At 44.7% G+C, this 16,140-nt stretch overlaps 1 protein-coding gene across 1 annotated transcript in view; it reads right to left on the reverse strand.

Annotated features, from left to right (window-relative positions):
• Positions 1–16,140, reverse strand: part of GRIN2B (glutamate ionotropic receptor NMDA type subunit 2B) — a 218,656-nt gene that overhangs the window by 140,780 nt on the left and 61,736 nt on the right. The window lies entirely within an intron of this gene.

Raw genomic sequence — 16,140 nt, forward strand, 5'->3', positions numbered from 1 at the left:
AGATGGAAGCATCAGCAGGAGCTACAGCAAGCTGGGGAGAAATGAACTATTCAATCTCAACAGCGCCTGGCCAGGGCCTATGACAAAAGATGAACAAATAATGATATGAGAGGGGAAAGAAAAAAACACATCCAGCACTGCACCTCCTGTAAAGGAAAAGCCGTTGGCTGTGATGCTTTGCCTTTTACTTCCACTTTGTATCATTCTGTTTCGTTATTGTCTGTCTTCCTGCCTCCAGGTTCTTCAGTGCATGCAGGTGTGTGTAGATAGACAGACAGACAGACAGATAGATAGATAGACAGATAGATGGATGGATGGATGGATGGATGGATGGATGGATGGATGGATGGATGGATGGATGGATGTGTGTATATATACACATGGGCATGTGTGTGTAGGCAACTATACATGCAGGATGGCTCAACAGAGGCAAATCACCTCATCTCCAATACGCCAATTCCACCCCAGCTCAGGCTGGCAGCACCTGAAGTGATCTAGGATTTGACAATGATGCCTGTGGAATAAGGTGATGGTGCAGTCCACCCTTACTGAAGATTACTGAATACATCACCACACATTCAGAGCTAATTAAGCCCTTGGTTAGTGGTCTCAGAGAGAATCCAATGAGTACACTACACAGCTCTGGCCACAGCCCAGAGGAAGATAGCTTGCATGCCTCCAAATTGTGGGTGAAAGCATTGGAGATACGGATTTAACAGCCTTTATTCTTCCTGACAGAGTACAGTCCTTCAGGAATCATCTTTCATGGAGGGAAGTAGTCATCTAACTAATATACACAGAGGGATCTAGTTTTAAAAAGAATAAAGGTCTTTCCTTTAGGCAATGCAGAAGAAGCAATACTTGCGGAAAGGGAATAGCCACAGAAAGGTTTGTTTCAGGGTGCAGCTAAGAAATTCTGGAAGCAGAGACAAAGTCATCACTCTGGTCATCTAGCTTCAGGATATGGATTTTTGCTAGAAGACGTGTCTTTTCTCCTTTTCATACAAAACCTCTGAATAACTGCCTTCTGAGAAGAACTGAGCTGAAAAACCTTTCCTTCAAGTCTGGTGGTTAGTGCAAGAAGCCTGACCTTTTCGTCATCTCAATGGATGCAGGATGCGTACATTCCTACACTACACATCCATCTGCACTGTGTAGGAGCCTGCAGCAGTAGCTGTGCACCCTTTGTCTCAGAGGACATTCTCCTCCTCTTTGTGCTAAGAGCAGAAGAAACAGAGTTTAAGAACTATGTATGTTCATCATCTTGGGATCAGCACTCTTCAAGCAGCCTTGCAAAGGAATCTAGGACAACTGACCATGGCTGACCCTCTGCAACCAGCTCTTGATGGGACAGCTCTTGGTGCCCCAGACCCTAACCCTAACCTTAACCCTCAGCTGGTAGCTGTGGAGAGTTGGTCCTTTCTGCTTGCAGAGTGAACATGCTTGGTGAACAAAGCACTTTGCATGGGAGATATCGGTCCAGTGCACTACAGCTCATCTGGTGTCTAGATGCTCTTTTTATGCTACCCAGTAATTTCTAAGGGCTGATAGTAGATCTCTTTGTCCTTTCACTCCTCAGATTAATCCCATTAACTTCAAAATCACACGATACTCTCTAGGTGGAAGTAAGAATGTGGTCAGGCTTCTTATGCTTCTTGTTATAATCCCTTCTGCTGGGATGTGGAGAGAGATATAAACTAGTCCCAGTAGGGCCAGAGTTTTGGTCGTACCAGCACCACAGAGTCTTGGTAGTGGATTTTTCAGGACTGTAAGTGGTCAACACCTTCCATCCTACAGCTTGCACCAAAACACCTTCTTGGAGTTCAACAGCATCTTGCAGTCTTTTGTTAGCCAGTTTTTCTTCTCAACTGATGTACTCGATGCAGAAGGAACACAATAGACATCTCTTTGCTCACCTATATCTGTATAAGCTTGTTTTAAGCACATTGTATGATTACTTCAACTTCCCAACAACATCTCCAGGCCTCCCTACACCTCCAAGCCTCTCAAAACCATGCCTGGATTGTGTAATGCCACAATCCCACGTCAGAGATGCCAGAGCTAACCTGGACAACCTAGTGAGCCCACAAGGCACAGCAACACCTTACAGAAGTATTAGCTTGGATCCCTGAAGGTGAAGAGTGGTTTCAGCACAGTCCTTGAGCTAAATTTGTGATGACATGATTGTGCCACTACTGGAGCAAGCCCACTGGGTGCTGCCTAAGGGTCTACACATCATGCCATGCAGCTATGACCTTCTCAACATTCACTGCCTTCCTGAAGTGCCTAGGCACCCTAGTATCTCCACCATAGCTGCCATGGGAGACTTACTTTTGCCTGTTCCTCAGGCTCCCTTTGCCCTCATCACCTCATCAGAGGTTGTTCTCTGCTCCCCAGGGCCTGGGGAACATAGGAAACCTTTAATTTCATGCCCATCTTGGATCCTTCTCCTGCAGCCCCCGGCCCCACAGGGTCTATCTGTATTGGTTGCTCTCCCACCCACTGGGCACAGGGCAGCGTGACCAGCCAGGACTAGGGCAGCAGGAGGTAAGGCCAAAAGGACAGCAGACGGTGAGTTCACGTCCACATATACACACATCCTGATTAAGGATCCAGCTTTGTTTCCATGGCAACATGCAGAGCCACAGCAGCTGAGTCCCTTCCCGCATGTCGGTGGCTGCAGTGGTGGCTGCACTCTGCACTGCTAAATCCTCCTGCTGCTCCCAGCCCAGGGCCTGGCAGCAGTGACCCCTTATGCCTTTCCAAAGCCCAGCAGATTAGGGCTCGTGAATTTCCCACTTGTGATGTGTGGTCCAGAAACAGGCAAATAAGTATATGCCAAGTAACAGCAGTAACAGAAATAAACTACCCATCACAACTGAGCCGTAAACCCTTTAGAACAGCATCACAGAGAAAAGCATTTTCTTGCCTGAAAGGAGCATGGTTCAGGGAGTTAAAGAAGATATTTCTCCTATGCACAGGTAGCTACTTAGCACACAGCCAAGTAGCCAGCACTTCCCCGAGTCTACTGTCAAACCCCACTTGTAACCAAAGCTAATTCCACCTTGCAGGACAGGCTGTCCTATGTAGCCTACCTATCCGTGGGCCAGTACTAATACTCCTTCCGAACTAGGATAAGCTTGGGCTGTTGCACCACCCTGCTCAGCACCTGTAGTAGGGAGGTGAAACACAAGAGGACAACTAAGATACTGGGTCTGGGAGCCCACATCCTTCATACTGCCTCTCCAGGGACCAGGAAAAAAAATTTTAGGCAAGACCAGATGCTTTGTCAGGCCTCCCGCAGTCAGAAAATCTACTCACTGGCTTACAGCTGAATCACAGACATGACTGAAGTGCTCGTGATTTCTCAGCCACTTCTACTACATGTCTTAAGGGTTGTCTGCTGAGGAACGATCGGGAAAATTAATCCAAATTAACTAAAGTTGTGAGTTTAGCATGAATTCATTAAATCACATTAGCCTTGAATGGACACAGTTCTTCCAAATTAAAGCAGCCCTTAGAAGAAAATTGAACTAAACTGAATTAAGGTCCTTTTAATTCTGAAGAACAGAGTGCCTACATGGGGTTTGATGTAATTAAGGAACAGCGGTCTGGAAGGGATGTCCCAGCCCTGGTTTCCCAGACAGCTCCTCCGTATTAGTCTTTTTAGGAACCTATCATGCTTTCTTGCTTTCCCTGTGGGATCTGGAAGCTCAGGAAGAACCTCCCTGTACTGATGACTTTCTGATGATGCCCATTCCTGGCTAGTTCATTCCTAGTTGTTCTTTACCTTGAAAGGCTCTGCTACTGCTGAGGTATTTTCCCCTCACTCTTGTTTTGATAGAGTACAGCCTTTTTTATCCTCTCAGCCTGCATTTTGCCAGGCTTGATAAGCTACACTATCTTAGTCTTCTCTTGTAAAACTTTTCCCTACCAATGGGACACTTACCGAACTCCTTGCTTTAACTGAGATAACTGGAACTCTATGCAGAATTGTACACAGATGAAATTACAGTAGAGCTTTTTACAATACTACTGATATTTCCCTGCCTTGGCAGGGAATATCCTAGGTACCTAAGCCTTTTATGCTGATGTTTCGTATCGAAGGCTCAGTCATCACATCAGTAAATAATACTCCCATTTTTTTTCTTTTTTCATTTGCTTCCAGCTGATAATCCCATTGTTTTTAGGATTAATTATTAGAAATAACAAATAATCTTCCCATACAGACCAGCAGACTGTGCAAAGTCACCCAGACCAACTAAAAGAAACAGAAATGTCAGTCCTGCACTGTCCAAACAATTTCCAATTCTCAGGTCCTTCACATCTAATGTGGGTTCCACTACATGGCTCCAAAACCAGGTGCTGCAGATCTGTCTATCTGCATGTTCCTGGAATTCACACCAGTGCATTTCACCCCATTTCTATACCAGAGTCCTCAAGCCTGTCCAGTTCTTACTACCTGCTCCCCATCCCATTCATGCTACTCCCAAGTGTGCATAAATGTCCTTGTGAACATGATCCCTCACACTACTATACCATAAACCAGAGCCAGACATTTGGAAGGATTTAAGATTCTGTGGTTTAGGATGTTTCAGATTAGCCACACTACACTTCACCTCATTTTGGATGTGAGAAGTTGGAGCAAGGGAGACAAGTTTGAAATGGATAACTAACGGAAGCAAGACAACTGGGTCTCCCACTCAGACAAGCACTACCTATTGAAGGACACAAGTACATTTACAGTGTGTCAATACAGCCAGATTAAAAAAAGAAAACAGTCTTGATACAATATATATCCAAGCTGGGGACTATATTACTACAGAAAATCACTGTACTGAGCAGCAGAAAGAGGCAAAGAGGGAAATTATTAGGTTCTGATTCAACACACCATTATTGCTATTCAAGGTACAATTTACTGAAGACTAGATTACTTTGCTGTAAAATTAGACATTTGCCCTGGTAATTTAAGTCCTTTTAAAATATCCATTCGTGTTTTTAATGCAAAATTGCTTAGACGTGTCTTATCTGTGTTTGTTTGCTGTCAACGGTCCTCTGTAGCAGTTTTACCTGAATATCCATGTTTGGAAATATGCAAAAACTTGAAGAAGTGTATATCTTCTGTGTTCATATGCAAGTATTCAAGCCAGAAGTGCTTGTGTGCTCATTCAACAAGGCAATAGAAACAATACCAAATAGATCTCTCTGACCAACCATAATTAAGTAATGCAGCCTGTATCAATCCATAGAGTAAATATTTTCCAAGAAGTTCACAGAATAAATTCAAATAAATTTGAGGAAATTATGATCTGCACAATTGATATTCCACGAGCAGAAAAAGAAGCTAAATTCACTGAATAAATTATGTGTTGTGAATTAGTCCCCCAGCTCTAGCAATTACTACGGCTGGATTATTAAAATGGATGGATAATTTAGCATCAATAGTACTATTTTTTGTTCTGTGTACTCAGATAATGATACTTAGGTTTTGTACAGCATTGTTCAAAATAAATTAAACAACAGTATCTCTCTTTTCTTTTTTCCTCTTTACAGAGGAAGAAACTAAAGTAGAGAAACAACCTTCCTGGTGTTGGTGTGTACCGAATGTCCCAGTGTGTACCAGCTTGACAGACTGAAGGAAATAAAACCCAGGTCCCTGAACAGCCAGCTCAGTCCTCCCTCCAACAAACTGCATCACAAGAACTAGTTAGGATGTGATCCTCCCTCATGCATATCCTCTATCCCCCTGTACAAGAAGATGGTTACATTTGGGATGCAAGAAGAGTGGGGATCCTATTAGCCTAAAGCAACAGGCAACAGCTACTGTTTAAAGTGTCTCGCCACATTTAATGGGCTAGTGAGTACTAGATTTGCCCTTTTAGAACAGGTCCTTTGGGAAAATCCATGATTAATTGTGATCTCTTCTGTACTGTCACCGAACTATGATGTTCAGCAAAGCATACTGCAGTCTGAGGGGTAAATTAGTTTTTTGGGGAGCAAGAAATGGGACTTAAATCAGCTTGTTACCACAAAATAATTTGGGAAGTAATCTGCAAGATCTCTTCATAGCCCCCTAGTGATCTCTCTGAAACACTTCCTTCAGTGCAACCTGCACAACTACTACTCTGTTGCAGGAAGGCAAAGGGTGGAGGAGGTCTAAGCTGCCCATTGCCTCTCAGGCTGCTCTCCTGGAGCAGGGGTAAGAAACTGGACCAAACCAGGGGAAATGGTAGGGCAGCTGCAGGGCAGGCTTCCTTCGTGTTGTATGTGGGATGCTAACTAAAAGAATAATTTTGTGCTGCAAAAATCAGCAGTTGGGTACCTTGAACAGCTTCAGAGTTATTCTGGTTAAAAGAAAGAAGGCAATTTCCTGATAATTTAACTAAAAAGAAACTCCCCAGCTCTCCCAGCCCTCATGTAAAGCCATGGGTTAGTCCTTGTCCATTCCTCCCTTCCCCAGGTGCTGTGCTGCTGCCACACGCAAGATTAACAAGGAGGTTATATTTAAACTTCCAAGAGGAGCTGCTGTGCGATTATGGGTCTATTTAAAATCCTCCGGGCAGCTGCAGTACATAATAACAAGCCAGCAGGAGGGAGAGAGAGAGGGGAAGGAGGAGAGGGAAAGGAGGGGGGTCAAGGAACATCACGGATCGTCTCCGAAAAATCAACTGCCAGAAGATGGCAGGGGGTGCAGTCCAGTTAAAGATGACGCCCCCGCAGGGAGTGAAAGGGAGAGGGGGGATGCACGAGAGCGGTGTCAGCACCAGAGGAGAATGATGATGGGGTGGGGGGGGATTGGAGAGGCCAGCATGGAAAGCTGCCAGACCTGAAACCTCACTGCCTCGAGCAAGGACGTCATTCCCTTAAACCCACTCTGCTCGATCCGGAGGGCTCTGTCACACGCCACTGGGTGCCTGTCCAGGCTTCCTCAGATCAAAGGCGTCTGAATGAGTAAATAGCTATTATTAGACTGTCCTCTCCAGTCTGCCCACAAATACAGCTCACCCTTAGGCTAGCACAAAATTACCCCCAAGAAAATACACCCTCAGGGCTTTCTCCAGTCCTAAGCTTTGCTATATTCCCTGGGAATCTGTACTCCTGTCTGAATTGTGACGTCTGAAGGGTTTCCTCACGCGACTAGAGCAGGGACACAACTCTTCCTGCCTCACCATAAATCACATTTTCTGGTTATTTTCCAACCCACTTTCCAGCTGCCTCCACCATCCTCTGTCACCAGGGAAGGGACGAGATGGGTTAAGGCACCCTAAGTGCTCACCAACAAACACTCTCCACCCACTGTTACACCAGAGCTCAGTTGCATCATGTCTGGTGAGGTCCTGTGAGCTGCCCTGGAGCAGGTGAGGCAGCAGCAGCAGTGGCTGGGCAGGTGAAGGACAGCCAGGTCCCAGTGCTGCAGGAGGCTGTGTTGGAGGTACCAGCTCTGGCCCCTAAGCACTCCACATCACTGAAGGATGAAGGCTGATTCATTCTTAACTGTAGGAGTGAGACCTTCCAGCCACAGGTGTGTTTCAGTCAAGTCCCACCCTATCACACAGGCTCTCATCTAATGATTTCCCTTTGGTGGTATCACAGCCTCCTGTCTGCCTGACCTCTCCTAGTCACATTTCCATGTCCTTTCAAAGACTTGCTGCAATACAGCCAAGATGACTGTATTTCAGTGCTGACTGGAGCCTTTGCGATGCAGTCTATAAAACACTTTGGGAGCTTTCCAGAGGAAAGATGCTCAAGAAACATCAGTCACAGCAGTCCACGCACCCTCTCTGATACTGTCCTTTATGACCCTTTCCTACTTCTCTCTAATTTCTCCCCCATACTCCGGTCTCTACACAATCATTTTCAGTACTGGAAAGCAGTGTTACCAGGCAGGAAGGAGTGTCTCTCCAGAATGAGATTCGCCTCAATTTCCATCAGCAACAGAGAAGAGTGGGAAAAAATGTCCAAATTAAGCTTCTTGATTACTGAAATTAATCTTGTCACTTAGCATCCCTGTTCCACAGAACAGGGCCTTTGATTAGCCTCCTTGTTTCAGAATATTACAAGCAGACATTTATTAAGCAGAAGGCAATTCATCTGCAGGAGAGAGGGGCAGCTGATTCCCAAAGGAAGGCTGTTCTCAGCATAAGAGATGGCCCCAGCTTTGCCCGCATCCCTGGCAAGTGAGGGGTTGCTGCTCTGACAACAGCCAGAGCCCCTCAAGGATTCTCCAAGATCCTCCCCCCAATATATGACTAAGGCCCATCCTGTTGTTACTGTCATAGGCTTGGTATTTATAAGGCTGACAGCTCTCACAGCAAGTTATCACTTATTATTACCATCATCCTGACAGCCCTCAAAGGTTGTGAGGTGCTGTGTCCCCCCTGCCTGTCTCTCTCTGAGTGCTAAGGAAACACAGCTAGATGGGGAGCACTCCTCAAGGTGACCAGTGGACCCTGGACCAGACCCCAGTGAACTCCCTGCTTCCTCTCCAGCTCCACGCAGCATCACAAACTGCAGCTGTGACTTTGCATGTCTTGTGCCATCACAGGCAGCTACGTGTCATTCCATTCCATACAGTGTGGATTGCACTCATTGACCTGATGCAGCATGCCATACGTGCTGGGATGGCTAATGGGAAAGCTCGGACAGGGCAGTGGGATGCCCCATGTATGCTCTTGCTGCACACAGGGAATTTCAGAGCCCACCTTCCCCTAGGAGGTGCCATCCAGGAGCTCCAGAGCCCAAAACTGAAACTGCTGGTACAGAAGTGGGACAAGAGAGATTAGGTTGCCCCGTATGGCTTCTTCTGACTCTGTCCCCGCCAGCCAAAGGGTGCTTGGACTTGGGTACTGTCATGAGATATATTCACCAGCATCCCGGGCAAATCACTGGCAAATTTTAAGAAGGTTGAACAGATTTCTAGGTTTCAAGATACACCGGTTAAAGTTAGCCAGCACCGAAAGACTGTAAAATCAAAGATTGACCTTTATGCTATCTTCCTCTTCTGTCCTATGCAAGTGATGGTTCTGGTACTGCAGGCCTAATGCTCCTAGTATTGCTACTAAATCTACTTTATTTAGTCTCCATGTGCACCACAGTGCCAGTGCTCTGTCCCGCAGAAATACAGATCAGAGGGAACATGAGGGTGAGACCTGTATAAGCTTTAAGCACAACTTTTTATGGGCTGTCAGTCTGGAATCTGGCAAAATCTGCAGTTTTCTAACCACCTTCATCAGAAGGCCTCAACCTACTTCCCAAATATCGACTAAACAAATTTCACAGTAGCCCACATGCTTGCTTACACTCACCAATGAACTCAAACTCGCCCAGCCTATGGGGAAGTATCATTGTCATCTCTGTTATACAGATGAAGAAACTGAGGCATGAGGAACCCAACTGATCCAGAGAAGGTCAGGAAGATGAGTCAAGGGCAGAAGAGACCTCTCCTTGCTTTGGGTCTTCTTTAACCCTCTGTATCCCCACTCCTTGCAATACAACCACTCAGCTTCTAGACTGCATTCAGCAGCCCAAATATAAGAGCAGATCAAAGATCCTACAGCTAATCAAACTTGTTTGAACCTCCATAGCTATTCTGAAGGGCCTAGATAGAGGCAGGGACACAGGTGCGTAACAAACTCCAATTTTGGTTGATTTGGGCTTTCTCGTCCTTTCTTCCCCAAGGGTGGCAGGCAGGGTGTACAGGCTGAATAAGAAACCATGCTCTGATGAGCCATCTACATGTTTGGTGCAGTTTTGTTTGTGAGATTGCTATTTCTTGAGTACCAGGGCTGCATGAAGCATTGAAATTCTACCCTGAGCAGCAGTGAGCAGTAGAAACCTGGTTTCCATAGCACTGCCATGGAAACCGCGCTCTGCGTATCTGTGCCTTAGGGCCCCTCTGCGGCTGAAACATCTCTCTGCTCCTCAGCACCCACCTCCACACTACAAGCCCCCAGACCTCCTTGTATGTCTCAGATGATTAAAGGGTGCAGTACATAGGAAAAGCACGACCCTGTTCGGCTCCTCCCTGGATCATAATGTATAAAAATATCCTTTGAAGAAAAATACTAATAGCATACTTCCTTCCCCCACTTCCATACATAAAAGTAGAAAAAAACTACAGTTAAAATTCCTCAACTTGAAATTGCACAATTAAAATTTTGCCTGGCAATCTATTAAGGTGCAAACCAAATAATCTCATGCAATGGGTTCTTTCATCTTCCTTTGTCTGCCAGGAACATCAGCCTCCAAAAATGAAGGATTTAATTAAATGTTAGAATGTAGAACAGGCTCTCCATAATATTCTCTTCTGTGTTTGGGTTTTTTTGCACTTCCCATCCCATGGCTCATACTAAAACAACTCATCATAAGGGCTCTATAAAATGGAGGGAGAAGTCAGGAAAACGGTGCATGCAAGATACGTGTATTTCCTCCCTGCATTCACTGACTGCAACCAGTAACACACACTACATTGCACATGGAGCTAGCATTTTAAAATCTCAAAAAGATACAGCCTCTGAACATACATAAGCCGTCTCCACTCACTGGGAGGCCACGGGTCTGCCCAGAAGCTTGATACGTCAGTCCATAGCAACCTTGGTCCTCACAAGGAGTTTGTGTTGTAGTGCTTAGACCCTCTGCCCCAGGAACAGGACAGGAAAATCAAGGTCTAAATTTCAGAGGGACAGCACCAGAGAAGCAAGTAAGAGTCCAGTCCTAACTGACAGGGAGCAAAAGGCAAAAGCTGCTTCTTATGACTCTCCACCATGGGTCTTGAGGGAAGAATCATATCCAGAGTGAGAGCAAAATCTAGTCTCTCTGCTTCACCAATACCCCAGTCTCTGGTACAATTATGGAAAAGAATATTGTGTAACAAGGATAAGCCATAAAATTTTGTTCAAAGTGTATTAGAAATCACCTACAGCCAATGATACAGAGCTGTTTTATGTACTGTCAAAAATGGCAGCTCTCATCTGACACGCATGGAGCAAAATGAGTCCTGGATGGGAGAGGGATCAGTTCTAAACTGGCTTAGGTCAGAGCCCATCAAGAGCACAGAACCTCACATCTTCCTTTCCCAAGCAAGTGTCAGAATAACAGCAATCAACAAATATCAACATAATACCAATTTTTGCATATTTATAACCTGTCCACTGCCTCCTCAAACAAGCCCATTGTGTTACTCTCTGAAGCGACCTGTGCTGTCATGTGAACCAGCTCCTCTCCATTTGCAGAACAGAGTTGAGTCTATCAGACATGCCGTGACCAGGGCCACATCTCTCTCACCTGCTGTGGCTGTAACTCATCTGAAATCTTGCTGAGCAAAATGACTGATTCGTTGCATTCCCCTATGGAGCGTAAAGAAGATCACCTGTCTTCCATCATATGCGTCCGCCTGACCTGTTAGTCTCCTTCAACAATAGAGTATTTTCCTGTGTCGCCAGGCAAACCTCTAGCTTTTCTTCTCCAATGTGTATGTGCATAATATCATTTCATCAAGAAAGGAAGCTTCTCAGACCCAAATGCTTTAAGATTTTTGTTTTGCCTTCCTTGTTCCTTCATATAACTAACTACAAATCCCGAGTGACTTTGACCCCGGTTCTGGAGTCATTTTCTGTTGATCAAAAAGCCTGCAGGAGACAACTCTCACTCCACTGATGCCATGCTGTGTTTTAAAAGACCTTAATACAGATCAAACTATAACTCCCCTCCTTTTCACTCAATGTTCTTCATTATTTTAATGAGGTTTTTGACCCACCTGTTAAATCATGAATGAAGAAAACTAGCAGTTACCTGTCAAAATCCATGCAAACTACTTAAAATTCATGCCTACTAAACTGGCCTATAGTCAGATGTTACTAAAGTCAGGTGTACAATGTTTGGAAAAACTGATTGGGTATGCATGATCACTTATTTAGATGGAGTATCTTCTAATAAACCAAGTTGAGGAAGTGAGAATAATAGATTAGGACAAGTGCCTCCTGAATTGTTTCATTTCTGTGATTTTGATGGTTTGGGTTTGGGTTTTGGTTCATTTTCCAAGCAGCAAGAAAAGATCACTGGCTGCTTTGCTGCAAGGGGCCAGTTTTTTCTTGTACCACTAACTCTTTCATTTGACATGGCCTACATTTTTGGTATGTGTGTGAAAAGCTTTGACAGCCTCTTCAATATCACTGCTCTTCTGAGCTCAGGATAAAACCTCTTTGGCCCCTCTCAAGTTTCTTTTAAATCCCTAAATTACCTACATATAATCTTCAGACTCTCATCTCGTATTCACTGGACATCTTTGCACAGAAGTGCTGTCAAAACCAGGGCTCCTGAAACTAAACAAGGCACTGATTTTTCTTACAAAGATTGTGGTACTTTTTTTCTTGTCTGTGGGGCAGCACTGGCAGTATTGTCATCTACCTGCATTAACAAATCTTCAAAGTACGTCATTTACACTGCATTGGCACCTCACAAAGCTTCTCAGATCATCTGGTAATAGCTTTGTGGAGTTTTAACACAGCTCAAAATCTCCACTATCTAAATGTTCATGCCCTCGCTATCAGAATTCCTCCCCTCGCAGCAGCAGGAACTGATCTATTTTTAAACACTTATTTACGATTTCAGATCCTATGTGTCCAGATTTACACACTTCACTTCATCACCTGATGATTTCCAGAGGAATAAACTCTTTGATTTACTCTTATCTCTACTTACAACCCAAAGGAAATTTTCTAGGGTCATGAATCATGGACTGACTTGGCTACTGCTGCTCTACTCTTTAGCCAGGCAGCTTCCCTTACTCCAGGAAAATGTACTCAAACAGTACTTTGAGGTGACCTTGGCTTAACTGATTTTCAACCTTACAATGATAGAATTACAGATCATTCTTTCTCAATTTTGTTGGGATTTTAGCCATACTTTTAATTCAGCCACTTCCCTGCAAAAGACAAACTCACCCCCACACATCCTTAATTTCCCTACTTTATCACTTCCCTCCATTAGTTTTTCTTGGAAATCTAATGTAATTTTTTTCTGGCATCAAACTAATATACTCACACGCAACTTCACATCTAGAAGTACCCCACTTGCTTTGATACTGAAAGTAAAATCATCTGTTATTGCAAAAGTGCCCTTGGCAGCTACAAAGTAAAGCACAGCACCACAACTCTTACACTCTTCTCAAATGTCAGCACTGCATTCATTTTTGCTGTTTTCTGCAATATCAGTAGGTCCTTGTGTCATTTTTGGTGGACACTGACTTTGAAGTGGGAAGGTGGCCAGAGTGCCTTTTGCAGACTTCTCCTTTTGCAGCAGATCCTCACCAGAACCAGGCTCTCCTTGGACTTAGTGCTTCCTCCCCAGAGGAAATTCAGAGTACTCTTCCGAGGTTTACCACTGAAACTCTCATGCTTGTGTTCCCTCTTGGGTCAACCTCACTGAGTTTTGTAACCTGCTACCACCATCCAGTCTTTTATCAGGGACAGGATTAACTTCTCAAAATTGCCAGACAGGGTCTTCATCCCTTCCACTTTTACAAGTCTTCTCAAGCTTTTTGTCTTCTTTCTAATACTTTGGTTCAAAATCACAAGTTGAATTTGCACTGACTGCAGGACCATTCCACTTATATATTCCCACTTAAAATGAAACCTCATGTGACTGAAATCCCCTGAGAAAAGCCCATGATCCCAGCTACCCAAACTTTTCATTTTGCTTGCAGGTTCGGGGTCAGTTACCATGCAAGTATTCCCTTGCATCACCTGCATTTCCAGAGAGACTCATCTTTGGCAAGGATTTTGTTTGCTCTGTTTTCCTGCTCAGCATGTTTTCTTAGCTCATTTTACTCCTGGTGCCGTGTGCTTTCCAGCAGTCACTCAGAGCCAAGGAGCCAGCTTCATTCAGCATCCATTGACAAGCTGCTCCACAGGAGTAAGGGGAGCATCTCTGTAACATAACAGCTGGCTACAGCTGGCTTCTGCCAAAGCATCTTAAAGTTGCATATCCCCACATGCCCTGCAGAATGTGTCCTCTGTGTAAGGGCTTGCTCAGGCAGCTCAGAAATGACAAATCAAAAGTCACTCAAAATGAAGCACACATTATACATCAACATTACCCTTATATGTAGATTTTGCCCATGAATGGCCTGTTCTACAATATATTTCTGGTGACGGTCAAGCCTTTCTTGGAAAGGCCTGGTGATCACTCCATTTCTGAAGGGCTTTTGGACATGCAGAAATGCAAGCAGATACTATTGGTGAGTGACTGGCCATGCTCATTACAAGCTTTGGGGGCAGATTCAGTCACCCACAAACAGCTGCAGAATGGACTTCCTCTAACAGGCACATCTGGCTCAGTTACTTTACCAGCCATGTCTCTCATAGAGCTGTTATTCCTGCACCCCAATAATCCCTGGATATAATCCATGGAAATGCAGTTTGGACTGACATTGCTTTGCAGGATAACCAAGAATATCTGTGAAGATCATCCTGGTCACAGTCACACAATGTGTCAGATTGCAGACAAGTCCAATTACAGAAGGTAAACTTTTAAGTATCATGGACAATCACCAAACAGAGCCCAAGTAAAGCACCTTTTCTATCCATAACAGTTGGAGGACCTGGAGAGAAGAACACACGTATATATGAGAAAAAGATATAGCTCTCTCATAAATGTGGTTTAGATATACTAGGCCCAGACAGCAGCATGTCATAGCAAAATCAAGAAGTATCAATTTTTTTTATCTAGATTCTCCTGAAGATATGTTTGCAGACACAAGCATACAGACATGACATCTTGGACCCACACAAGCTCCCACTGAATGCAGCAGAATAAGATGTTATGCAAGGCATCAGCACTGAGCACCTAGCACAGTCCCTCTCCAACATACTATGCACATATCCTCAGAATAGAAATCCCTTGCTTCTCTGCCTGTCCTGCCTCCCCATCACATCTGCCCTCCCCACACCTCCAACAGCTTCAGCTTGATGTCTTCTCACTGTTCCTAGCAACCACAGCCCCTGTCTCCCCAGTACTGCTGTCACAGACTGCACTTGCAAATTGTCACTGCCACATATCCTCCCTTCTCTTCCCCTACAAGCCCCACAGGCCCTCAGAAGAAAGGATGTGAGTCCTTAGCAAGGGGGTGCAATGAAGGAAGAGATGGCTCGTAAGAGCCCCAGACCAAAGACGGGACTCCCAGCAGAGAAAGAAGCACCAGAGGAATCACACGTACTAATTTCCTGCCACTCTCCTCCACCATCCATGCCTTCTGCAGGTAGCTAGCTCTTCTCCCTTGCCCCATCCCATCCTATACCCTGCACCTAAATATGTCCCCAGGATGAGGAAGCATCTGTGCAGTGGGTGGTGATGGCAGGAGTGGGGCTGAGAAGGCTGCAAACAACAAGGAGAGAGAGAGAGTTTCAATAGTGCTGGGCCCTGCCTGGTTTGGGCTTTTGCTGATGAGAAAGGCCCCAGAGCAGCTTGAGGGGCATTCCAGCAGCAGATTTTGTCTGAATGGGTGCATGTGAGTAATTGCACTGCATTTCTTGAGCTGGCAAGAAAACAGAACTGCTGTTTCGTTTGTAGTTGGAGGGTAAAATGTTCTCCCCATCATCATGTAAAAAAGGTCAAATATTTGACATAATTTACAGAAGAGAAACACTTGAAAAACTCCATTTCAGGACATCACAAAAAGACTATTTTTTTTAGCCTGTCATCTACTCAGCTGACAGGCAAGGGATCTGGAAGAGCTGCATAGCCTCTCTGTGGACGGAACAACCTGCCTAATTTCTATCCACTGTTGTGACAGGCCTGACACATTCTCAGGAGACTTTTCAATACTGTAGAACCAATGTTTTCCAGTAGAAAACTCTTCCACCAGAAAACCTTTCAGCCGTCTCTACTATACATTTAGAAGCATTTCCTATACACCAGTACGCTGAGCGTATACTCATACACTATTCACATTCTATAACCTCTAGATGCTTTAAGTGCCTGTCACCAAAGAGAGAACAAAGCCAAACATGTGCCTTAATATGCCAGTTGCAGGTAACATGACAAATGATCAACATGAGCTTTTGAAAGAGGAATTCATAAGCAGATACTAATTTTCATTCTTTCCCTTCATGTCCATCCAAAGGCTCTGGTTCCCTCCTCGCT

This window comes from Phaenicophaeus curvirostris, chromosome 1, assembly GCF_032191515.1.
Source record: "Phaenicophaeus curvirostris isolate KB17595 chromosome 1, BPBGC_Pcur_1.0, whole genome shotgun sequence".
Lineage (NCBI taxonomy): Eukaryota > Metazoa > Chordata > Aves > Cuculiformes > Cuculidae > Phaenicophaeus > Phaenicophaeus curvirostris.